We start from the raw sequence: 25,436 nt of genomic DNA, 5'->3' as shown, positions 1-25,436 counted from the left end.
TGAGACAGTAGCCAGAGCCCCAGGTAGGTGAGAGTGAATGAAGGAGAGGACACAGGCAAGGGGACCAAAGTCAAAGAAGGAAGCCAGGCCTTCAAATGTAGTTTGGAAAGCTCTTCTTCAATGCAAATAATTTCTGAAAAGGCTGCATTTTTTCTCATGTTCACAAATAGGGGCATCCGCAGCCCCCTGCTGTTAAATCTTCTAAGAATTCTCTTTTTTCTTTTTTTTGAGATGGAGTCTTGCTCTGTCACCCAGGCTGGAGTGCAGTGGTGCGATCTCAGCTCACTGCAGCCTGTGCCTCCCAGGTTCCAGCGATTCTCTTACCTCAGCCTCCTGGGTAACTGGGATTACAGGCATCTGCCAATACACCTAGCTAATTTTTGTATTTTTAGTAGAGACAGGGTTTTGCCATGTTGGCCAGACTGGTCTCAAACTCCTGACTTTAGGTGATCCACCTGCCTCGGCCTCCCAAAGTGCTGGGATTACAGGTGTGAGCCACCACACCCAGCCCTCTCTTTTCTTTAGAGATCTCCCTTCAAGTTTATAGGGAGAGCCGATGTCCACTTTATCACTTATAAGGGGCTGCATGATCTGACTGCTGTTCCATTGCTTTTGGAGACATAGGAATTCTTGTGTTATTGAGGAGCTCTATGTTAACGTATTGTTTTCAAATACTGATTTTGTTTCATGCCTAAATATGTAAGGCAAGTAGTGGACATATTGGAATTTGGTTCAGAAATCCCAGGAACGCTAGGGACAGATGTTGTACCTTTTCTGCTTAGTGATTTTTAATCCTATTGCAAATGTAATTCTACAGAAATTCTTTCTTAGCAATTTTATAAGAACGATAAGCATTTTCCTAAATATGAAAAATGTGTTGCTGATTGTACTTCAAAATGTTATTGTTTTAGTATAAACTGAGATTTGTAATTTAAACTCTATATGTGTAAATTTTCAAATTATAATATAGTTTAAAGCATAGTTTTCCAACCTTTTAGCTTCCCTGGGCCACATTGGAAGCAGAATTGTCTTGGGCCACACATAAAATACACTAACACTAACGATACCTGATGAGCTTTACAAAAAAAAACTTCATGAATAATTTTTATGATATCTACCACAACAGATAAGCAAAATGTTCTTACATTCATTGGATTGAATACCACTTGATTAAAGTATCTACTCACCTTCAAGATTTCTTCCCCCCCCACCCCCCCGAGAGGGAGTCTCGCTCTGTGGCCCAGGCAGGAGTGCAGTGGCGCGATCTCAGCTCACTGCAAGCTCCACCTCCCTGGTTGACGCCATTCTCCTGCCTCAAGCCTCCAGAGTAGCTGGGACTACAGGCGCCCGCCACCATGCCCAGCTATTTTTTTTGCATTTTTAGTAGAGACGGGGTTTCACCGTGTTAGCCAGGATGATCTCGATCTCCTCACCTCGTGATCCACCCGCCTCTGCCTCCCAAAGTGCTGGGATTACAGGCGTGAGCTACCGCGCCCTGCTAAGATTTCTTAAATGCACTGTTATTAACTAGAAGACTGCTAAGTGTATATTATTATTTCCTAATAACTATTATCTTACAATTTTAGTAAGAAGCCTACTGGGGATCGGGCACAGTGGCTCACGCCTGTAATCCCAGCACTTTGGGAGGCCGAAGTGAGTGGATCACCTGAGGTCAGGAGTTCGAGACCAACCTGGCCAACATGGTCAAACCCCGTCTCTACTAAAATTATAAAAATTAGCTGGGCATGTTGGCAGGCACCTGTAATCCCAGGTACTCAGGAGGCTGAGGTGGGAGAATTGCTGAACCCGGGAGGCTGAGGTTGCAGTGAGCTGAGATGGCACCATTGCACTCCAGCCTGGGCTACAGAGTGAGACTCTGTCTCAAAAAAAAAAAAAAAAAAAAAAAGCCTACTGGGATTCTGTCATTGAGATCTATATCTATGTAAAAATGTGGGTCTCACACATACACACACCTATATAAGTTATATATGTGTATTGTAAATTCTCACTTAACATTGTTGATAGTTTCATGGAAACTGTAAGTGAAGCAACATATTGTTTAAGAAAACTAATATTGGCTGGGTGCGGTGACTCACACCTGTAATCCCAGAACTTTGGGAGATCGAGGCGGGCGGATCATGAGGTCAGGAGTTTGAGACCAGCATGGCCAACATGCTGAAACCCCATCTGTACTAAAGATACAAAAAATTAGCTGGGTGTGGTGGCGCACACCTGTAATCCCAGCTACTCAGGAGGCTGAGGCAGGAGAATCGCTTAAACCCAGAGGCAGAATTACCATAGTTGAATTGATAGAAACAAGGGTTATGTTTGAATGGTATATATAGCAACATGGTTTTATTTAAAGATGCAGTTTTCAAAAACCTATTTTGAACATTGTGTACTTACTGTGACATGGATTTTCTGATAAATAAAATAGTATAACTATATATTTAATGTGTACAATGTAATGATTTGATATGCATATACATTGTGAAACAAAATGCAGTCAAGTTGGTGAAGACATCTAGTACCTCAATTTTTTTTTGTAGTAAGAACACTTAAGATCTACTGTTGTAGCAAATTGTAAGCATACATTACAGTATTACTAACTATAAACACAATGCTATTTGGCTAATCTAATGCTAATTTACATTAGATTTCTCAGACTTACTCAACTTATAGCTAAAAATTTGTAGTCTTTGAACATCTCATATTTCTACCCTCAGGCACTAACAACCCCCCCGCCCTTTTTTTTTTTACAACCACCATTTTACACTCTGCTTCTATGAGTTTATTTTTTTCGATTTCTCATTTAACTTAAGCAGTTTCTTTGTCTTTCTGTGGTTGGCTTATTTCATTTAGCATAATGTCCTCCAGGTCTATCCATGTTGTAAATGGCTAGATTTCCTTCTCTTCTGGCGGAATAGTATTCTGCTGTCTATATATATATACACACACACACACCATATTTTGGCTATTGTAAACAATACTACAGTGAACATAGGGCTGAAGATCTTTTTTCAAGGTACAAATTTTATTTTCTTTGGTAGGATGCTCAGAAGTGGTATTGCTGCATTGTATGATATTTCCATTTTTATTCTTTACTGTTTTTTATGATGACTTTATTTACATCTCACCAACAGCATACAGATTTCCCTTATATGTATGGTTTGTCTAGTTTTGAATGGGTTATTATTGTTTTGCTTTGAATTGCAGAAGTGTCTTTATACATTTTGGATATTAACTTCTTATTAGATATATGGCTTGCAAATAATTTCCTATGTTGTAGAGTTTAAATAATTTTTTTTCCTTTGCTGTGTGGAAGCTGTTCAATTTGATGCACTTCCACTTGTTTGTATTTTTTGTTGCTGTGCTTTTCATGCCATATCAAAAAAGTTATTGCCAAGATTAGTATTAACAAGGGTTTTTTTATATATATGTTTAGGAGTTTTAAGGTTTTATATCTTACATTTAAGTGTTTCATTTTGAGTTAATTTTGGGGTATGGTGTAAGAAAATATTCTACTTTTATTCTTTCACTTGTGGGTACCCAGTTTTTCTGGCACCATGTATCGGCAAGACTGTATTTTCTGCAGTGGATATTCTTGGTGGCCTTTTCAAAGATTAGTTGACCTTGTATTCTGGTTTTGTTTTTGGGCTCCCTATTCTGTTCCATTGGCTTTTGTATCTGTTTTTATGCATATGCCATACTCTTGATTACTATAACCTTTAAATAAAATGTGAAATTAGAGAGTATGATGCCCCAACATTGTTCTTTCTCAAGATTGCTCCAGTTATTTAAAGTTTTTTAAGGTTACACTTAAATTTTACAATTGTGTTTTCTATTACTGTGAAAAAAGCTACTAAAACTTTGATAGGGATCACATTGAATCTATAGATCATTTTGGATATGATACTTTGACAGTGTTAGTTATTCTAATGGAATATGTTTCCATTTATTTGTATCTACTTCAATTTCTGTCATCAATATTATTGTATTTAATGTATAATTTTTTTATTTTATTGGTTAAATTTATGTTTATACTATTGCAAATGAAAATTGTTTCTTTTCTGGAAAATTTGTTGCTACTGTATGCAACAAATATTTGTATGTTGGACCAGATGCAATGTCTCATTTCTGTAATCCCTGCACTTTCAGAGTCCAAGGCAGGTGAATGGCTTGAGACAGGAGTTTGAGATGAGTCTGGGCAACACAGTGAGACCACGTCTTTAAAAAAAAAAAAACCCACAAGTATTTGTATGTTGATTATGTATCCTGATACTTTAACAAATGCATTTATTAATTCAAACAATTTTTCTTGTTTTACTCTAGGGTTTTATATATGTATGCATGATCATATTATCTACAAACAGTGACATTTTTACTTCTTTTCCAAGCTGGAGAACTTTGTTGTCCTTTTCCTTACCCAATTTTTCTGAAAGAAACTTCCAGGAATATGTTAAGATAGAAGCTGTGGCCCTGCAGGCAGGCCTGCATATCTTGGCCTCAGCTGTGGTCTCTGAAGCAGCCCTGTGTCTGTACATTTGAAGGATCTAACAATGATTACAGTTCCTGTAAACTATTTTTGACAGGTAAAGATCTCCCATTTGTTTGGTCCACAGGCTGATGAGATTACCTCTGGGGTTGCAGAGAAGAAGAGTTGTAGCTGGGTTACAAGGATGATGCAGGGTCTGCTGTGGGGTCTGCCTTTGATGGTTGTGTTACCAGAGATTTGGACAGTCATGGATTATTTCTGGGCCATGGAAACATTAAATATCCTTGAGGACATTAATCTATATGGCAGGCAGTAGGGTAGGGTTTGAAGTTTTTCTGCGTGTGTCGGGCCAAATATCAGGTGTATGAATGGGTTTGGCTTCTGCTGACTACCTGGGAACAGTTTTCACAAGTCTCTATGTGGGTCCCTGAGTGTGTACAACTGGCCACAGACTGTGACTGTGAGGGCTAGAACTGAGTCACAGGTTTGCTTCAGGGAGCACAACTGAGGCCAAGATATATAAGGCTGCCTCCAGGGTTATGGCTGGGTGTGTCTCCCTGCAGGTCTCTTAATGGCAAGGACCACTTGTGGACTGTAGCTGAGAGGAGTTTGATAAAGGTTGCAGAACTGCTTCATAATCTTCAGTAACACCAGGCTTGTGTGCCATTTCCTTGTCTGTAGCCATGTCTATGGGCCCTTGAGTTAGCCACCTGGGTGAGGGCCTGTTTTTTCTAAATAACCCTCCTTGATCTCTGGCTCCACTGAGGCTTCACAACCCTAACCATAGGCAAGCGTGTTTCTACTTCTATTTCCTAGTTTACTACACAAGATATTGTATAAAAGTGGAATCATACACTGTCACTTTGTTGGTGTCTTATTTCACTTTAAATAATGGCTTTGAGATTTATCCTTATTGTAGCATCTCACAAGATATTTTCATTGGAGGCTAAAGAATATTTCATTGTATGTATAAAGCACATCTTTTTAAATTATTCATCCATTGAAGGGTGTTTGAGTTTTTTCAGTTTTTGGCTTTTGAAAATGATATGGTTTGGATCTGCGTTTCCATTCAAATCTCATGTCAAATTTCCATCCCTAGTGTTGGAGGTGGGCTTGGTGAGAGGTGGTTGAGTCATAGGGTTGGCTTCTCATGAATGGTTTAGCTTAGCCCCTTTGGTACTGTCTGCCATTGCGAGTGAGTTCTCCTGAGATCTCATTTTTCAAAAGTATGTGGCACCTCTTCTCAATCTCTCTTACTCTTGCTCCCACCATGTAAGATGACTCACCGTCCCTTTGCTTTCTGCTATGATTGGAAGCTTTTTGAGGTCTTCCCAGAAGCAGAAGTTACTGCACTTTCTGTACAGGCTGTAGAGCCATGACCCAATTAAACCTCCTTTTTAAAATAAATTACCCAGTCTCAGGTATTTCTTTATATCAATGCCGGAATAAACTAATACAGTGAATATTGCTGCAGTAAACATGAAAATGCACATTTCTTTCAGGTATACTTTGCATATTTTGAATAGATGCTCAGAAGTGGGGCAGGGCACCATGGCTCACACCTGTAATCCCAGCACTTTGGGAGGCCAAGGCAGGTGGATCACTTGATGTCAGGAGTTCAAGACCAGCCTGGCCAACATGGTGAAACCCTGTCTCTATTAAAAATACAAAAATTAGCCAGGAGTGGTAGTGTGCACCTGTAATCCCAGCTACTTGGGAGGCTGAGCCACAATAATCACTTGAACCCAGGAGGCTGAGGTTGCGGTGAACTGAGATCACGCCACTGCACTCCAGTCTGGGCAACAGAGCAAGTCTCTGTCTCAAAAAAAAAAAAAAAAGAAAGAAAGAAAGAAAGAAAGGAGTGGGATTACTGGGTCATATAATAACTTTTTTTAATTTTTGGAGGAACCTTTATACATTTTTCAGGTACAAATAACAACATTTGTCATTGTTTGCTTGATATTGGCCATCCTAATTAATGCACAATAATACCTCATTGTGGTTTTGCTTTACATTTTGCTAAAGACTGGAAATTTTTTTCAGTAATTGTTTGCTGTGTGCATTTCATCTTTGGAGAACCATTTTTATCTTGTTCATTTGTTAATCATGTTACTTACTATTTGTTGATTTTTTTGAAGTTCTGGATGTTAGCTTCTGTCAAATATATGCTTTTTAATTTGTTTTCTTCTTACATGGGACTCTTACAAAATGTTTAATATGCAGAGATAAATTTAATGTAGTCCCATTTTCTGAGTTTTAAAATTTGTTCCTCAGATATTTGATGTTGTATGCAAGGAAACATTGCTGAGACCAAGGTCATAAACTTACTGTATTTTCTTCTAGAGATCATATAGGTATAATTCTGACATTTAAATATTTAACTCATTCAGGATAGTATTTGTATATGGTTCGGGTGAAGGACCCAACCTCAGTTTTTCCCATGTAGTTACAGAGTTTTCCAACACCATTTATTGAAGAGACTGTCTTTTTCTTGTTGTGCGGTCATAGCAACCCTGTTGAAGATCATTTGAGCATATACACAAACATGGTTTGGCTTTAAGTTCTGGGTTCTGTTCCATTGCTATTTGTCTTCTTGCAAGTACCACACTGTTTTTATTTATGTAGCTTTGTAATCTGTTCTAAACAAAGGAAGCATTGTGCCTCTAACTTTGTCCTTGTTTTCTAAGAATGTTCAGGCTATCAGTGGTCCTTTGATATTCCATGTAAATGTAAGAATTTTAAAAGATGTCTTTAAAAGCATCATTTGGATTTTCATCAGGATTACACTGAATTTGAGTATCACTGTGGGTAGTATTGTCATTTAAAAATATTAAATCTTCTGTTAAGTTTCACATATTTTTGGATTTGGCAATTTTGATTCTGCTTTTGATTTCTAGTTTGATTCCAAGTAATATGAAAGAATGCATTGTGTAATTCAATCTTTAATACGTACCAGGCTTAATACCTTGATGACAAAATAATCTGTACAACAAACCTTTGTCACACAAGTTTACGTATATAACAAACCTGCACATATACCCAGATCTTACAGTTTTAAAAAATAAGAGTTATTTTGTGTTCTAACAGGTTGTCTGTGAAACAAAAACTACTCATTTTCTTCTCCACTTAGCCCCCGACACAGTTTAGTCTACTTTCTGTTTCTAGGAGCTTAACTACTTTAGGTATCTTACATAAGTAGAATTATATAGTATTTATCTTTTTGTGCCTGGCTTCTTGCACATAAATAAAGTCTCAAAAATGCATCCTTAGGCCAGATGTAGTGGCTCACGCCTGTAATCCTAGCACTTTGGGAGGCCTGGGTGGGCAGATCACCTGAGGTCAGGAGTTCGAGACCAGCCTGGCCAACATGGTGAAACCCTGTCTCTACTTAAACCACAAAAATTAGCAAATCCCAGTTACTCAGGAGGCTGAGGCAGGAGAATTGCTTGAACCTGGGAGGTGGAGGTTCCAGTGAGCCGAGATTGTGCCATTGCACTCCATCCTGGGGTACAAGAGCGAGACTTTGTCTCAAAAAAAAAAAAAAAAAAAAAAGCATCCTTATTGTGGATGTAATAAATTTTTCTGCTTTTAAGAAGCTGAATAATATTTAATTATTAGTACATTTCAAATTGTCTTTATTCATTTATTAAGAAAACTTAGCCAGGCGCTGTGGCTCAAGCCTGTATTCTCAGCAGTTTGGGAGGCCGAGGTGGGCGGATCATGAGGTCAGGAGATCGAGACCATCCTGGCTAACACAGTGAAACCCCATCTCTAGTAAAAATACAAAAAATTAGCCGGGCGTGGTGGCAGTCGCCTGTAGTCCTAGCTACTCGTGAGGCTGAGGCCAGAGAATGGTGTCAACCCAGGAGGCGGAGCTTTCAGTGAGCCAAGATCATGCCACTGCACTCCAGCCTGGGCGACAGAGCAAGACTCCCATCTCAAAAAAAAAAGAAAAAAGAAAACTTGATTCTTCCCACGTATTTGCTTTTGTAGATGATACTACAATGAATATGGATGATGGAATGTGTAAATTATTCATTTGATAACATATGCAAGGGATTATTTATGTGCTCTATTCTGTTTCACTGGTATTGTCTTTTTTTGATCCAGTTATAAAGTATTTCAATTACCATAAATTTATAATAGGTTTTCAAAATCAGGATGTATGATGCTTCTGATGTTGTTTCTCTTTTTGACAATTTTTGAGCACTTCTGGCCTCCTTCATTCTCATATGTCTTTAGGATTGCTTCTTTCAGTAATGTAAAATATGCATAGCTGCTGTCATCCAAAGTATACCACGTTTTTCTTCAGCACTCTGTCAGGGGAGACAAAAGCCATCTTTGACAGCCCGCCAAAAACCAAAAATGTGGGCAGATATTCTGTGTTTCTCTTTCTCTCCTGAGGAAGCATAGAGTTGGGAGTTTCTCATTGTTGACCATGCTGTACTGGCAGGAGGTAAGGCTGTGCCGGACATAATAAAATTTTAATAAAATTTTCTTCTCTTCATGTTTTGGCCTTTTGCTAAAGTGAAGTAGTACACATTCTTAACTATGTTTTGGAATTCCCACAAAAGCAATGTGATCAATATAATATTAAGGTCATGTATCTATGAAGAAATGAGGACCAGTGATTTTTATTTTTAAGCCTTAAATTCGATATTTTATTTATTATTTTAATTTTTAATTTTTGTGAATACACAGTAGCGTGCCCTCTCTCCTCTCTCTCTCTCGTATATATATATATAATATATATATATCCTTTTTTTTTTTTTTTTTGAGATGGAGTCTTGCTCTGTCGCCCAGGCCCTGGAGTGCAGTGGCGCAATCTTCCGGCTCAGCTGCAAAGCTCCGCCTCCCGGGTTGCATGCCATTCTCTGCCTCAGCCTCCCCAAGTAGCTGGGACTGCAGGTGCCTGCCACCATGTCCAGCTAATTTTCTAACCATTTTTTTTTAGTAGAATGGGGTTTCAGCCATGTTAGATGGTCTCGATTCTCCCTGACCTCGGATCCACCCCGCCTCCCTCGGCCTCCCAAAGTGCTGGGATTACAGGCGTGAGCCACTGTGCCTGGCCTATCCCTATCTCTCTCTTTCTGTCTCGCGCTCTCTCGCGCTCTCTCTCTCTCTCTCTCTCTCTCTCTCTCTCTCTGGGTTACATGAGATTTTTTATGAAGGCAAGAAATGCATAAAAATCACATCAAGGTAAATAGGTATTCATTATCTTAACTATTTGTCCTTTGTTTTACAGATGATCTGATTTCATTCTTTTAGTTATTTAAAAATGTACAATTAAGTTGCTTTTGACTATAGTCACTCTGTTGTACTAGCAACTACTAAATCTTACTCTTTCCAATTTTTTTGAACCCATTAACTTTCCTCACTTTCTCCCAGCCCCCTACTATATTTTCCAACCTCTGTAACAATCCTTCTTCATGAAATTAATTTAATTTTTAGCTTCAGTAAATGTGTGAGAACATGCAAAGTTTGCCTTTATATGCCTAGATTATTTCTCTAAACATAATGATCTCTAGTTCCATACATGTTGTTGCAAATCACAGAATCTTATATTCTTTTTTAACGGTTGGAAAGTACTCCATTGGCCAGACGTGGTGGTTCACACCTCTAATCCCAGCACTTTGGGAGGCTGAGGTGGGCAGATCACCTGAAGTCAGGAGTTCGAGACCAGCCTGGCCAACGTGGTGAAACCCCGTCTCTAGTAAAAATACAAAAACAAGACCGGGTGCGGTGACTCACGCCTGTAATCCCAGCACTTTGGGAGGCCCAGGCAGGTGGATCACGAGGTCAGGAAATGGAGATCATCCTGGCTAACATGATGAAACCCCGTCTCTATTAAAAATACAAAAAATTAACCGGGCGAGGTGGTGGGCGCCTGTAGTCCCAGCTACTCGTGAGGCTAAGGCAGGAGAATGGCGTGAACTCTGGAGGCAGAGCTTGAAGTGAGCAAAAAAAGTTAGCTAGGTGCGGTTGACCGGTGCTTGTAGTCCCAGCTACTTGGTAGGCTGAGAGGGGAAAATGCCATGAACCCAAGAGGTGGAGCTTGCAGTTAGCCGAGATCGCCCCACTGCACTCCAGCCTGGGAGAGAGACAGCGAGACTCCATCTCAAACGAAAAAAAGAAAGAAAAGTACTCCATTGTGTATATGTACCACATTTGCTTTATCCATTCATGCGTTGATAGACACTTAGGTTGCTTCTAAATCTTGGATAATGTGAACACTGCTGCAATAAAAATGGAGGTGCAAATATCTCTTTGATGCCCTGATTCCCTTTCTTTTATGTAGCTGCTTGGGATTGCTGGATAATACAGTAGCTCTATTTTTCATTTCTTGAGGAACCTCTAAACTGTTCTCCACAGTGACTGTCTAATTTACATTCCCACCAAGACAGTGCCAGAGTTCACTTTTCTCCACATCCTCATCAGCATTTTTTATTGCCCGACTTGGGTAAGAGCCGTTGTAATTGGAGTAAGATAATATCTCATTGTCATTTGGTTTGCATTTATCTGATGATAAATGATGTTGAGCACTCGTCATATGCCTTTTTGTCATTTGTATGCCGTCTTTTGAGAAATGTCTATTCAAATTTTTGCCCATTTATAATTAGATTATTCAATTTTATCCTATAGAGCTGTTTGTGAACTTTACGTATTCTCATTATTAATTTTTTTTTCTGATGGGCAGTTTACACATATTTTCTCTCATTTTATGTGCTCTCCCTTAACTTTGTTAATTGTTTCATTTGCTGTTTAGAAGCCCTTTAACTTGATGTGATTCCATTTCATTTTTGCTTTGGTTGCCTGTGCTTGTGACATCTTTGCCCAGTTTCCTGGGCCTCACCTGTAGAGCTTCACCAATGTTTTCTTGTAGGAGTTTCATAGTTTGAGGTTTTAGATTTGTCTCTAATACATTTTGATGTAATTTTTTTATATGGCAAGAGATGGGGTCTAGTTTCATTCTTCTGAATATGGATATTCAGTTTTTGTAGCACAATTTATTGAAGACTCCTTTTCCCAGTATATATTCTTGACACCTTTGTCAAAAATAAGTTGGTTGTAGATACATGGATATGTCTCTGCATTCTCTCTACTGTTTCACTGATGAGTTTCATGCTGTTTTAATTACTGTAGCTCGGTAGTATCATTTAAAGTCAAATACTGTGATTCCTCTAGTTTATTTTTTCTTACAATGGCTTTGGGTATTCGGATTCTTTTGTGGTTCTGTCTACATTGTAGGATTGTTTTTTCTATTTCTGTGAAGAATGTCATTGATGTTTTTCTAGAGGTTGTATTAAATCTGTAGATTGCTTTGGGTAGTATGGACATTTTTAAAATGTTGATTCTTCTTATTCATGAACATAAAACATTACTCAGTTGTTTGTCTTTTTAAATTTCTTGCATCAGTGTTTTATAGTACTAATTGTAGAGATTTTTCACTTCTTTGCTTAATTCCTAGGTATTTAATTTTAATTTGTGACTATGTTCTCTTGATTTGTTTTTACATTGTTCACTGTTAGCATATAGACACACTTTTTTTTTTTTTTTGAGACAGAGTCTCGCTCTGTCACCCAGGCTGGAGTACATTGGTGCAATCTCTGCTCACTGCAACTTCTGCCTCCTGGGTTCAAGCAATTCCTCTGCCTCAGCCTCCCATGTAGCTGGGACTACAGGCATGAGCCACCACACCTGGCTAAATTTTGTAATTTTTTAGCAGAGATGAGGTTTCACCATGTTGGCCGGGCTGGTCTCGAATTCCTGACCTCAGGTGATCTACCCGCCTCAGCCTCCCAAAGTACTGGGGTTACAGGCATGAGCCACTGCGTCCGACTCACTTTCAATCTTATATCTTGACCAATTCTAGTAGTGTTTTAGTGAAATATGTTTTTCCAAATATAAGACCACATCATCTGCAAACAAAGGTAATTTGACTTCTTCCTTTCAGATTTGGATGCCTTTTTTTGCCCCTTTCTCATTGCTCTAGCTAACACTTCTAGTATTATGTTGAGTAACACTGGTGAAAGTGGGTATCCTTTGTGCCTCTTCTTTTTTCTTTTGTCTTCTTCAGATGCAGACACCTTATCAGAATGTTTTTGGGTTTAGGTTCCCAACTTTACGAGGTAATTTGTCCTCAGCCATACTGTTGTCTTTTCCTGGTCCTAGGATTCAGAACTCTCTGGGGAAGATCCCAGATGCCCACGGCAGCCATGTCTTTTGGAGTGGTTAGGGTATAATAGTTACTGCAGCATCTCCTCATAGTGGACGGCCTGAGGGGTGGGGTGAACCCTCTCGGAGGCAGCTGGGTGCCCTGGTGCTCAGAGCACTCTCGTGGTTTACGCTTCATTCAAAAAGCCACATCCTTGTGGCATTATTTTCTTTTTTTTGAGACAGTCTTGCTCTGCTGCCCAGGCTGGAGTGCAGTGGGATGACTTCAGCTTACTGCAACCTCCACCTCCTGGGTTCAAACAATTGCCCTGCCTCAGCCTCCCAAGTAGCTGGGGCTACAGGTATGCGCCACCATGCCCGGCTAATTTTTTGTATTTTAGTAGAGACAGGGTTTCACCATCTTGGCCAGGATGGTCTCAATCTCCTGACCTCATGATCCACCCGCCTCAGCCTCCCAAAGTACTGGGATTACAGGCGTCAGCCACCATGCCTGGCCAAGATTTTCTTTCTCCCAATCCAGTTTCCATTTTTTTGGAGACACATTGCTGTTCAGCCAATGGAATTCTGATATTGAGGGGAAAGGCAGAAATAATTTCTATCATCTGGATTTTTTCAGAATTGTGAAGGGAGAAAAAGATAGTATCCCCAAAGACAATGAAAGTCCATTCTAGCAAGACAGTGCATGGACCTGCAAAAATAAATAATAGGCACTCCAGGCACACAGAGGCACACAGTGCAGAGGTTCTTGGGAGGGTGGTCATTAAGTATTTCAATGAGAAGGATGAAGGAGGATGTACATCATAAGCCATTCAGCCCGATTTGACACTTGAGTCAGACATATCATTATTCCAGCCAGTACTGCTACTCCTTGCATTTGTCATCTTGAAAAAATGTTTACTTATTTCAACTTCCACTTTTAGTAACTGTACAATGCATTTTATTAGTAGTGTTTGAAAATAGGAATGTGCATTTAAAATGTCTAGCGACATATTTGTTAAAATTCTTTCATTTTTCCCTTGAGAGTGTGTAATAAGTTTTTGAGATCTGTACATTTTGGGAGTGGTTTCATACTGAACCTCAGGACTTAGTTATGGGAATATTACTGGATAAACAAAAGTAGGAAACATTTCTCTTTATGACTATGGAGAAGTGAATACATTTTTAGAAGAAATTTTGGTAGATAAATTGGTGATTTACAGAGATGTGCCAAAATATCAGTTTCTCTTTTCTGCATGGTAGAGAATTTGTGATAATGAATAAGTTTGCTCTGTATCTTGTTATCTGGATGTCTGAATTTAATGTTAAATTTTATGGAATAGGACTTGACATTCCTGGTTAATGTTCATGTATGATTACCTATTTGTTACTATGGAAATACCTGAATGACATGTTTATTGTTTGAAATAGATATTTTGGCTTTTCTTGTTGAAGTATAAAATGTAAGTGCCTTACAATCTCCTTTCCTCCTATAAACATAAGCAATGAGTTTGAGGAATTTTGTTGGATTATTTAAACACTGAGTTCTTTTATATAAAACTAAGTGAATAATCTTGACTGGAAATCAGAGACCTAAGCCTGTTAACTGCAGGGTAAGGCCAATCTTGACCCTGCCAAAGGAGGTCATCAGTAGCCCAATAGTTTCTTCCTGGGAACCTTTTCTGCAGGTGTCCTAACCTGGCTGAAAGTAGACGTGAAAGGAGCCTTTATACTGAGAAGCCAACGGAGCCCTGGAAAGCTGGGTGTCCACAGGCAGATGCAGTGAGAGTTAAGATGGGAGGAGGGTTGTGATGTCCTCTGAGAGGGTGTAATTGTTATTGTCATCGGCCTGTTTCTAGATATCATCAAATAAAATAAATTCTGATGTAGGTAAGAAGTGACTTTATTTTAAGGAGAATTGCAATGGAAAAAGCACCAAGCACAAGATCTGCAAGCATCTCCAAAATGAGGCAGATCAAGGCTATCTGTCATATGGAGGAGCAATCAAGATTAGAAAGAAGATGCGAGGGAGAGGGCAGAATGGAGAACAGCAAAATCAGATTCGAGATTAGAGAATGTTTCACCCTGAAGTCAGCCTGTTCTTGGGAGGGACATCAAGAGGGTTATATGCTGGCTCAGAATGAAGGTGGAGCATAGTCCAGGGGCCTGGGGGAAGGAGAGAAACTTGAGCAGTTTGGTTAACAAGTATTCTGTTCTGAATACTGAGGACAAAATTATTTAATTGTTTATGAGGGAAAAATGAGAATGCAGAGTCTGTGAATTTGTGATAACTAAAGAGGGAGCATCATCAAAGTCATAATGAAAAGGGCATTTCTTTGCAGTAAGCTTTTCTTGCAGAACACAAAGGATTTGAAAGATGTTAGTCATAACTACCATGATTCACGGGCCACCTCATGCTTCCCTGCTTTCCTTTGTCCTATACGTTTTTTCCTCTTGGCTTTTACTGAGTTGTATCCAGTATAATAACCTGGTAAACATAGGTAAAGTGTTTTTGCCAAGTTCTGTGAGTAGTTTTATCAAATCCTTTAACTTGAGGGACGGAGTTATGGAAGCCCATAATTTATAGACAGTTCCTCAGAAGTATAGATGGGTCCCTGGGGCTTGTGACTGGCATGTGGAGTGGAAGCAGTACTGTGGGACTGAACCCTGAGCCGGTGGGGTCTATGCTGATCCGGGTGTTTTCAGAATTGAGTTGTTGGACACCCAGTTTGTGTTGGAGGATTGGTTGGTGTTCAGCAAGCTCCATATATTTGGTGTTAGAATAAAGATACCGGGCCAGGTGCGACAGTTCACGCCCATAGTCCTAGCACTTTGAGAGGCCACAGAGGGCAGATTGCTTGAGTGCAGGAGTTCAAACCAGCCTGGGCAACATGGTGAAATCCCATCTCTACCAAAAATCCAAAAAAATTAGCTGGGCACGGTGGCACACACCTGTATTCCCAGCTACCTGGGGGTGTGCTGAGGCAGGAGGATCGCTTGAACCCTGGGTGGTTGATGCCACCATGAGCCAAGATCATACCACTGCATTCCATCCTTTGTGACAAAGTGAGACCCTTCAAAAAAATTAAGATATCATAGCAGCCTTGGTTGGAGGCAGACACTGGGTCTGTTGTAGAATGGAGAAGCTTTTTTTTTTTTTTTTTGAGACGGAGTCTCGCTCTGTTGCCCAGGCTGGAGCGCAGTGGCCGGATCTCAGCTCACTGCAAGCTCCCCCTCCTGGGTTTACGCCATTCCCCTGCCTCAGCCTCCCGAGTAGCTGGGACTACAGGCGTCCGCCACCTCGCCCGGCTAGATTTTTTTTGTATTTTTTAGTAGAGATGGGGTTTCACCGTGTTAGCCAGGATGGTCTCGATCTGCTGACCTTGTGATCCGCCCGTCTCGGCCTCCCAAAGTGCTGGGATTACAGGCTTGAGCCACCGCGCCCGGCTTGAGAAGCTTTTTTGTTTTGTTGTTGTTGTTTGCACACAAGCTGTCACACAGTGAATTGACCCCTCCTCCAGGGGTCACAGTGAATTTGACCCCTCCTCCAGGGGTCAAAGGGGACTGAGGACTTCAAGGGAAAGAGTTCTGAGGGCAGACTCTTCTCTCCACCCTGCTGCTACAATGTGATTTCTGCACATTCACACACATGCATGCTAAGCAATGATAGGGCCATGCTTCACTCATGACAAAGCTTCACTCAGGAATTGTGCTGAGAACACCTCTGCTTCTAGAGTTTTCCGCTAATAGGCCACATAAGTGTCCAGAAGATTCATGGCTTCTTTCTAATTCCCAGATCTTGAATCTGCACCAGTAACTTCTTTCCTGCAGTAGCCTGGGCTTCTGGATCACCTGACCATCTTATCTCCCTGCACGTACCCATTTATAAGTAAGAGCTGTCCTGCCTGGGCCAGTATCTGTAGCGCTAACCAGACCTTTCACCAACTGTGCACCAACCCTCACCCATGGGTTCTTGAAAGCACCTTTTCTATTCTGCATTTTTTCCCCCACAAACCCTCTTTCCTGTGAAGACAGTATGCCCAAGGTCACCCTGCAGGTGCCTAAATCCAAGCCATGCTGGAAATCAGATGTTCACAAGTTCAAAGCAGAGTTTTCAGATGTGGTGTTTTTTTTTTTTTTTTTTTTAAGAGAGAGTCTCGCTCTGTCATCCAGGCTGGAGTGCAGTGGTGTGATCTCAGCTCATTGCAACCTCCGCCTTCCAGGTTCAAGTGATTCTCCTGCCTCAGCCTCCTGAGTAGCTGGGATTACAGGCGTCTGCCACCACACCTGGCTAAGTTTTTGTATTTTTAGTAGAAACGGGCTTTCACCAGGTTGGCCAGGCTGGTCTCGACCTCCTGACCTCAGGTGATCCACCCACCTTGGCCTCCCAAAGTGCTGGGATTAAAGGTGTGAGCCACCGTGCCAGGCCCATGCCACTTCTTTTTTTAAAAAGACTAAATAGTTTTCTGAGATCTTTATTTAATTTTATTTATGTACTTATTTAAGAGACAGGGTCATGCTATATTGAGCAGGCCAGTTTTGAACTCCTGGCCTCAAGCAAAAGTTAGTGTCTATGTATAGAAAAAATAATTTTCCCCCCTCAACATAGTATTTATGTCACACTCTACATCTTTTTATATTGTATACCCTTTAACAAATTATTGAAGCTATATGTAGTTTTAATAAATTTTTCTTGTAGCCTTTATACCAGAGTTAAATGTGATTAATTCATTCACCATAATTATAGTTTATAGCCTTCTAAATTTGACTATGTATATATGATTTTCCGTAAGATTTATATTTTTGTTGTAAGTTAGGATTCCATTACAACTTAAATTCTCATTAGCATTTGTTGTAAGTCAGGTCTAGTGATTAAAATTTCAACTTTTTTTTTTAATCAGAGAAGATTTTGAAACTTCATTTCTAAAGAACAACTCTGTCAGGTATAGTCTTCTTAGTTGTCAAGGTTTTTTCTTAATGTCTCTTCATTTGCACTTTAAATATATGGTTTTACTCCTATGTGGCTTGCATGGTTTTTGCTGGGTAATCTGCTGATAACCTTGTAGGAGTTCCCTTGTATGTGAAGAATCTCTTTTCTCTTGCTTCTTTTAAGAATCTCTCTTTGTCTTTGAATTTTGGCAGTTTAATTATAATGTGTTCTTGGCAATTTTTGTTAGATTCTTCTTGCCATAGACATTTTGAGCTTTTAAATTTAATGTCTAGATTCCTTCTAAGGTTGGGAAGAATTTAAGACATTATATCTTTAAACAATTTTAAAAAAATTTTCTTACTCATGAACCTCCTAAAATATGTACATGCTTAACATTTATTATAAAATAAGGGGGCCAAATGCTTTATTCACTCTTACATTCTTTTTTTAAATTCTAACTAGGAACTTTCAAATAACTTACTTTCACATTTGCTGATTTTTTTCCCTGTGTAATGGAGTCTTCTGTTAAAGCTTTCTCTTAAGTATTTTAGATCTCCTATTATGTACTTCAGCTCCAGCATATCTAATTGGTTCTGTTTTAATGAATTGTGATTTTGTTCATACACTGTTGCAAAAAAACTCAGTAATTTTTTTTTTTTTTTTGCATCTCATTGAGATTCTTTATTCTTTTGAATTATTAGCCATTTTTTAGATCTGTGTTTTATTGTAAGTGGTTACTAAAGCATGTTTAGTTTCTTTTGGTGATGTTACATTTGCCTGATCCTTCATAATCTGTGATGCCTTGTTTTTATGTCCTTGCATCTGAAGGAGTAAATATCTCTTTCAGTCATTATAGATTAGTTTGGGGTGGTAAATATTTTATCCTATTGGATCTCTGTGCTGATGAGATTGCAGTAAGGTGCATTGGATCCGGATCACAGTGAAGTTCATGCTTGGCAAACTGTTATTAGGGCATCAGACCGTTGTGGATTCTGTTTTCTGGGAAGACGGAACTTTCTTCAGGATCTTGATCAATAAGACTGGTGCTGAGGAAAAAAGTCTCCAGTTATATATGCAGATGACAGAGCTGATAGAATCCATGTGAGCAGGTGTGGCTTCTGCTGTGTGGCTCTTGCTGGGTTTTTGGAAATCTAACCCAGTCATTAGGTTCCTAGATGAGCAGTACTGACCCTTGATCACAGCTGAGAGGGTGTGAAACTGATTCACAGGGCTGCTTCAGCATACACAGCTGAGACCAAAGTCTTCAGGCTTGTTTCCAGGTTCATGGCATTTCTCCCTCTAGGTTCCTGGGTGAACAGGACTCTTCCCAGACTTGAGCTGACAGGGACTGGAGGTAGGTTTTAAGATTCACAGTGGGAATAAAGTCAGCCAGCATGCCTAGAGGGGCACATATAGGTGTGCTTTTTGGCAGGTCCCAGGTTAGGAAAAACTGCTTCTGGACTTTGGTTTCATGAACTTGGAGCCAGGTTATAGTGCCATATCAAGATCCACCATCAAATAAATGTTGGCAAGCCTACATCCAGGGTTTCTGTCTGTGGGTTCCTGCATGTGCAGGATTTCTTCCACACCATGATAGATGTGTGCAAGGGGCTAATTCAGAGATCACAGAGAGGATCAACCTCTAAAGTCCTTTCACCTGAGACACAGGACATTATGAATCCTCCTTGGTGTCTTGGCAGATGGTGCTAGTGGCATAAACAAAACCAAATGGCCTACAGCTGTATTTACAATGAGAATTAATCATATTTTATTTTGTAGCTGGGAGTATGATGGGCAAGCATGCCACTCAAGCAAGGTCATGCCCTCTCAATACAGCCCTCCTGTCTTGGGTTTACACCCTTTGACATGGATTCCAAAGTTCCCATAAAGGTTCTTTTTTCCAGGGTATAACTGCTGCATTTTTTATAACCATAGAAGATTTAGGTAGAGAACCTCCTATTCTGCCATCTTGCTATGTCACTCCCCTTGTATGTTTTACTTTGATATGTTCTATGTCAACAAATATTTTTTATTTCAAATTCAAAGTGTCTGAAATAAAATGCTTAAATTTTCAAATTGTGGAATAAGTAAATGTAATGAAATGTCTCATTCTCATCACAGCATTTTATTAATTACTGAGATAAATTTTCTTTTACTGCTGTACCTTGAATGCCAAAGATTCAAAATGCCAGCTCTTCATAAGTACATAGTCACAGTTGAAAACTGTAAAGGATTGTTTTTATGATACTCTATATGATATTCAATATTTTAAAGGTCAGAATTTTTTATTCTTGTTTTTGACCCCATTTTAGTGGTTTTTTAATCTTCATATTTGTATGGTAATTTTAAACCCTGTACCTTCGCCAGGCACAGTGGCTCATGCCTGTAATCCCAGCACTTTGGGAACCCAATGCGGGCAGATCATAAGGCCAGGAGTTCAAGACCAGCCTGACCAACGTGGAGAAACCTCTTCTCTGCTAAAAATACAAAATTAGCCAGGCATCGTGGTGCATGCCTGTAATCCCATCTACTTGGGAGGCTGAGGCAGGAGAATCACTTGAACCCGGGAGGCGGAGGTTTCAGTGAGCCGAGATTGTGCCATCACACAGGAGCCTGGGCAACAAGAGTGAAACAATGTCTCAAAACAACAACAACAACCTCTATTCCTTTTATGACCATGTGGTGTTTAATTTGTATAAACATCATTGGGTTTCACCTCGAGCAAATTAAAAAACATATATAAATCAGACATTTCTCTTGCCAAGAAAGTTATATATGTGGTATTTGCCTGTATATTGTCCCTACGCTGTTTATAAATTATTTCTTGGCTGGGTACAGTGGCTCACGCCTGTAATCCCAGCACTTTGGGAGGCCGAGGCGGGTGCATCACAAGGTCAGGAGATCAAGACCATCCTGGCTAACACAGTGAAACCCCATTTCTACTAAAAATACAAAAACAAAATTGGCCAAGCATGATGGCGGGCACCTGTAGTCCCAGCTATTCAGGAGGCTGAAGCAGGAGAATGGCGTGAACCCGGGAGGCAGAGCTTGCAGGGCACCAAGATCGCGCCCCTGCACTCCAGCCTGGGTGACAGAGCAAGATTCCATCTCAAAAATATATATATGTATTTATTTACTTGGGTGTTCATCATTGTTTTCTTGTGTAGGTGAGTAATCAAAGAAACAGTGTAAAATTACGATCTATTTATTGTTTGATTATGTTATTCTGTGAGAGAAACTCTTTTCTTACTTGAAGGTGATTTTAAAGACTAACCTTTTAGGTAGATCTAAATATTAATTGTGATGAAAAACATGAAAATGCCAGGGAAAAGAGAGATCAGACTGTTACTGTGTCTATTATATAGTAAAAGAAGACATAAGAAACTCCATTTTGATCTGTATTTTGAACAATTGTTTTGCCTTGAGATGCTGTTAATCTGTAACTTTAGCCCCAACCCTGTGCTCACAAAAACGTGCTGTATGGAATCAAAGTTTAAGGGATCTCGGGCTGCGCAGGCTGTGCCTTGTTAACAGTATGTTTACCGGCCATGTGCTTGTTAAAAGTCATCACCATTCTCCATTCTCGGTTAACCAGGGGCACAATGGACTGCAGAAAGCTGCAAGGACCTCTGCCCAAGAAAGCCTGGGTATTGTTCAAGGTTTCCCCCCACTGAGACAGCCTGAGATATGGCCTCATGGGAAGGGAAAGACCTAGCCATCCCCCAGCCCGACACCCATAAAGGGTCTGTGCTGAGGAGGATTAGTAAAAGCGGAAGGCCTCCGTCTCCTGCATGCCCCGGGAACGGAATGTTTCAGTGTAAAACCCGATCATACATTTGTTCTATTCTGAGATAGGAGAAAACCACCCTGTGACTGGAGGCGAGACATGCTGGCAGCAATGCTGCTCTGTTATTCTTTGCTACACTGAGATGTTTGGGTGGAGAGAAGCATAAATCTGTCCTGTGTGCACATCCAGGCATAGTACCTCCCCTTGAACTTGTGACACAGATTCCTTTGCTCAAATGTTTTCTTGCTGACCATCTCCTGACTGTCACCCTGTTTTCCTGCCACATTCCCCTCACCGAGATAGTGAAAATAGTAATTTATAAATACTGAGGAAACTCAGAGACCAGTGCCAGTGCAGGTCCTCCGTATGCTGAGCACCGGTCTCCTGGGCCCACTGTTCTTTCTCTATACTTTGTCTCTGTCTTATTTCTTTTCTCAGTTTCTCTTACCACCTGATGAGAAATACCCACAGGTGTGGAGGGGCAGTCCACCCCTTCGCCTGCCGCCCAACATGGGTGCCTTTCTCTTGGGTGCAGGTATGCTAAGAATGTGACCATTGAGTACAAGTCAAGGAGAGATTCCTGAGTACATCCACTGTCAGCCTTGAGGTAAGCTTGTGCGCTCGGAGGAACCCAGGGTAACAATGGGACAAACTGAAAGTAAATACGCGTCTTATCTCAGCTTCATTAAAATTCTTTTAAGAAGAGGGGGAGTTAGAGCTTCTACAGAAAATCTAATTATGCTATTTCAAACAATAGAACAATTCTGCCCATGGTTTCCAGAACAGGGAACTTTAGATATAAAAGATTGGGGGGAAAATGGCAAAAAATTAAAACAAGCAAATAGGGAAGGTAAAAATCCCGCTTGCAGTATAGAATGATTGGGCCATTATTAAAGCAGGTTTAGAACTGTTTCAAACAAGAGAAGATAGCGTTTCAGTTTCTGATGCCCCTGAAAGCTGTGTAATAGATTGTGAAGAAGAGGTAGGGACAGAGTTTAAGAAAGGAATGAAAAGTTCACATTGTAAAAATGTAGCAGAGTCTGTAATGGGACAGTCAATGCAAAATATTGACTACAGTCAATTACAGGAGGTAATATATCCTGAATCATCAAAACTGGGGGAAGGAGATCCAGAATCATTGGGGCCATCAGAGCCTAAATGACAATGGCCTCTTCCCACGGTTCAGATGCCTGTAACATTACAACCTCAAATGCAGGTTAGACAAGTACAAACTCCAAGAGAATATCAAGTAGAAAAGGATAGAGTCTCTATCCCAGCAATGCCAATCCAGACATGGTATCCACAATATCAGCCATTAGAAAATAAGACCCAACTGCTGGTAGTTTATCAATATCGGCCGCCAGCCGAGCTTCAGTATTGGCCGCCTCCAGAGGTTCAATACAGACCTCAAGCAGTGTGTCCCATGCCAAATAGCACGGCATCATACCAGCAACCTGTGACGGTGGCGCTTGATCCTACAGCACCACCTAGTGGATAATATAGCACACTGCATGAAATCATTGATAAAGCCAGAAAACAGGGAGATCTTGAGGCATGGCAGTTCCTGGTAAGTTTACAACCGGTACCGGCCAGGGAAGAGACTCAAGTAGGAGCGCCTACCCGAGCTGAGGCTAGATATGAATCTTTCACCATGAAAATGTTAAAAAATATGAAGAAAGGAGTTACAAACAATATGGACCCAACTCACCTTACATGAGAACATTATTAGATTCCATTGCTCATGGAAGTAGATTTATTCCTTATGATTGGGAAATTTTGGTTAAATCTTCCATTTCACCCTCTCAGTTTCTACAGTTTAAAACCTGGTGGATTGATGGAGTGGAGTACAAGAACAGGTATGAAAAAATCAGGCTACTAATCCCACTGTTAATATAGATGTAGACCAATTGTTAGGAACAGGTCCAAATTGGAGTACCATTAACCAAAAAGCAGTAATGCAGAATGAGGCTGTTGAACAAGTAAGGGCTATTCGCCTCAGGGCCTGGGAAAAAATTCAGGACCCAGGAACCGCCTGCTCTTCTTTTAATTCAATTAGACACGGCTCTAAAGAGCCATATCCTGACTTTGTGGCAAGATTGCAAAATGCTGCTCAAAAATCTATTACAGATGATAATGCCCAAAAAGTTATTGTAGAATTAATGGCCTATCAAATGCAAATCCAGAATGTCAATCGGCCATAAAGCCATTAAAAGGAAAAGTTCCAGCAGGAGTTGATGTAATTACAGAATTTGTGAAGGCTAGTGATGGGGTTGGAGAAGCTATGCATAAGGCAATGCTAATGGCTCAAGCAATGACGGGGGTCACTTTAGGAGGACAAGTTAGAACATTTGGGGGAAAATGTTATGATTGTGGTCAAATCGGTCATCTAAAAAAGAACTGCCCAGTCCTAAATGAACAGAATATAGTATGTCAAGCTATTACAGCAAAAAATAAAGAGCCACCTGGCCTGTGTCCAAGATGTGGAAAAGAAAAACATTGGGCTAATCAATAACATTCTAAGTTTGATAAAAATCAGCAACCATTGTTGGGAAACAGGAAGAGGGGCCAGTCTCAGGCCCCACAACAAACCGGTGCATTCCCAATTCAGCCGTTTGTTCCTCAGGGTTTTCAGGGACAACAACCCCCCGCAGCAAATACCACCACTTCAGGGAGTCAACCAATTGTCAGACAACCAGCTGTCAAACAACAGTACAACAGTGTCCCCTGCCACAGCAGGCAGCACAGCAGTAGATTTATGTTCCACTCAAATGGTCTCTTGACTCCCTGGAGAGCTCCAATGAAAGATTCCTGCAGGGGTATATGGCCCACTGCCAGAAGGGACGGTAGACCTTATTTTAGGGAGATCGAGTCTAAATTTGAAGGGAGTCCAAATTCATGCTGGGATAATTGATTCAGATTATAAAGGGGAAATTAAGTTAGTGATCAGCTCCACTGTTCCCTGGAGTGACAATCCAAGTGATAGAATTGCTCAAATACTGCCTTTGTCTTATATTACAATTGGGGAAAAGAAAACAGAAAGAACAGGAGGGTTTAGAAGTATCAACCCTGCTGGAAAAGCTGCTTCTTGGGATAATCCCATCTCAGAGGATAGACCCGAGTGTACAGTCACTATTCAGGAAAAGCAGTTTGAAGGATTAGTGGATACCGGGGCTGATGTCTCTATCATCACCTTAAATCAATGGATGGCCAAAAAATTGGCCTAAACAAAAGCCTGTTACAGGATTTGTTGGCATAGGTACTGAAGGGGTGGCCTGCCCCTCCACACCTGTGGGTGTTTCTCGTTAGGTGGAACAAGAGACTTGAGAAAAGAAATGAGACACAGAGACAAAGTATAGAGAAAGAAAAGGTGGGCCCAGGGGACCAGCACTCAGCATACAGAGGACCCACGCCGGCACTGGTCTCTTGAGTTCCCTCAGTATTTATTGACCATTATCTTTACCATCTTAGAAAAGGGAAGTGGCAGGATAATAGGATCATCGTAGGGAGAAGGTCAGCAGTAAGACATATGAATAAAGATCTCTGTGACATGAGTAAGTTTAAGGAAAAGTGCTGTGCCTTGATACGCATACGCAAACATCTCCATACACCTTTTAGTGCATAAAGAGCAGCATTGCCGCTAGCACATCCCACCTTCAGCCCTAAGGCGGTTTTCTCCTTTCTCAGTAAACAGAACATAAAATCGTCCATCGACCGGCAGGAGACAGATGCTTTTCTCTATCTCAACTGCCAAGAGGCCTTCTTTCCTCTTATACTAGTCCTCCTCAGCACAGACCCTTCATGGGTGTCAGGCTGGGGAATGATCTTTCCCTTCCCACGAGGCCATATTTCAGACTATCACATGGGGAGAAACCTTGGACAATACCTAGCTTTCCTAGGCAGAGGTCCCTGCGACCTTCTGCAGTGTGTGTGTCCATGGGTAGTTGAGATTAANCGTTAGGTGGAACAAGAGACTTGAGAAAAGAAATGAGACACAGAGACAAAGTATAGAGAAAGAAAAGGTGGGCCCAGGGGACCAGCACTCAGCATACAGAGGACCCACGCCGGCACTGGTC

At 40.6% G+C, this 25,436-nt stretch overlaps 1 protein-coding gene and 1 pseudogene across 1 annotated transcript in view; both read left to right on the top strand.

The window, feature by feature from the left end:
- Window positions 1–25,436, top strand: part of LOC108524377 (zinc finger protein 141) — a 162,020-nt gene that overhangs the window by 12,887 nt on the left and 123,697 nt on the right. The gene's annotated exons all lie outside the window — the stretch shown is intronic.
- Window positions 8,934–25,436, top strand: part of LOC108524358 (putative zinc finger protein 876) — a 28,691-nt pseudogene continuing 12,188 nt past the window's right edge.

The sequence above is a fragment of the Rhinopithecus bieti genome, unplaced genomic scaffold, assembly GCF_001698545.2.
Source record: "Rhinopithecus bieti isolate Rb0 unplaced genomic scaffold, ASM169854v2 scaffold_79532, whole genome shotgun sequence".
NCBI classification, from domain to species: domain Eukaryota; kingdom Metazoa; phylum Chordata; class Mammalia; order Primates; family Cercopithecidae; genus Rhinopithecus; species Rhinopithecus bieti.
The sequence above is the reverse complement of the archived record's forward strand: the minus strand, read 5'-3'. Positions and strand labels throughout refer to the sequence as shown.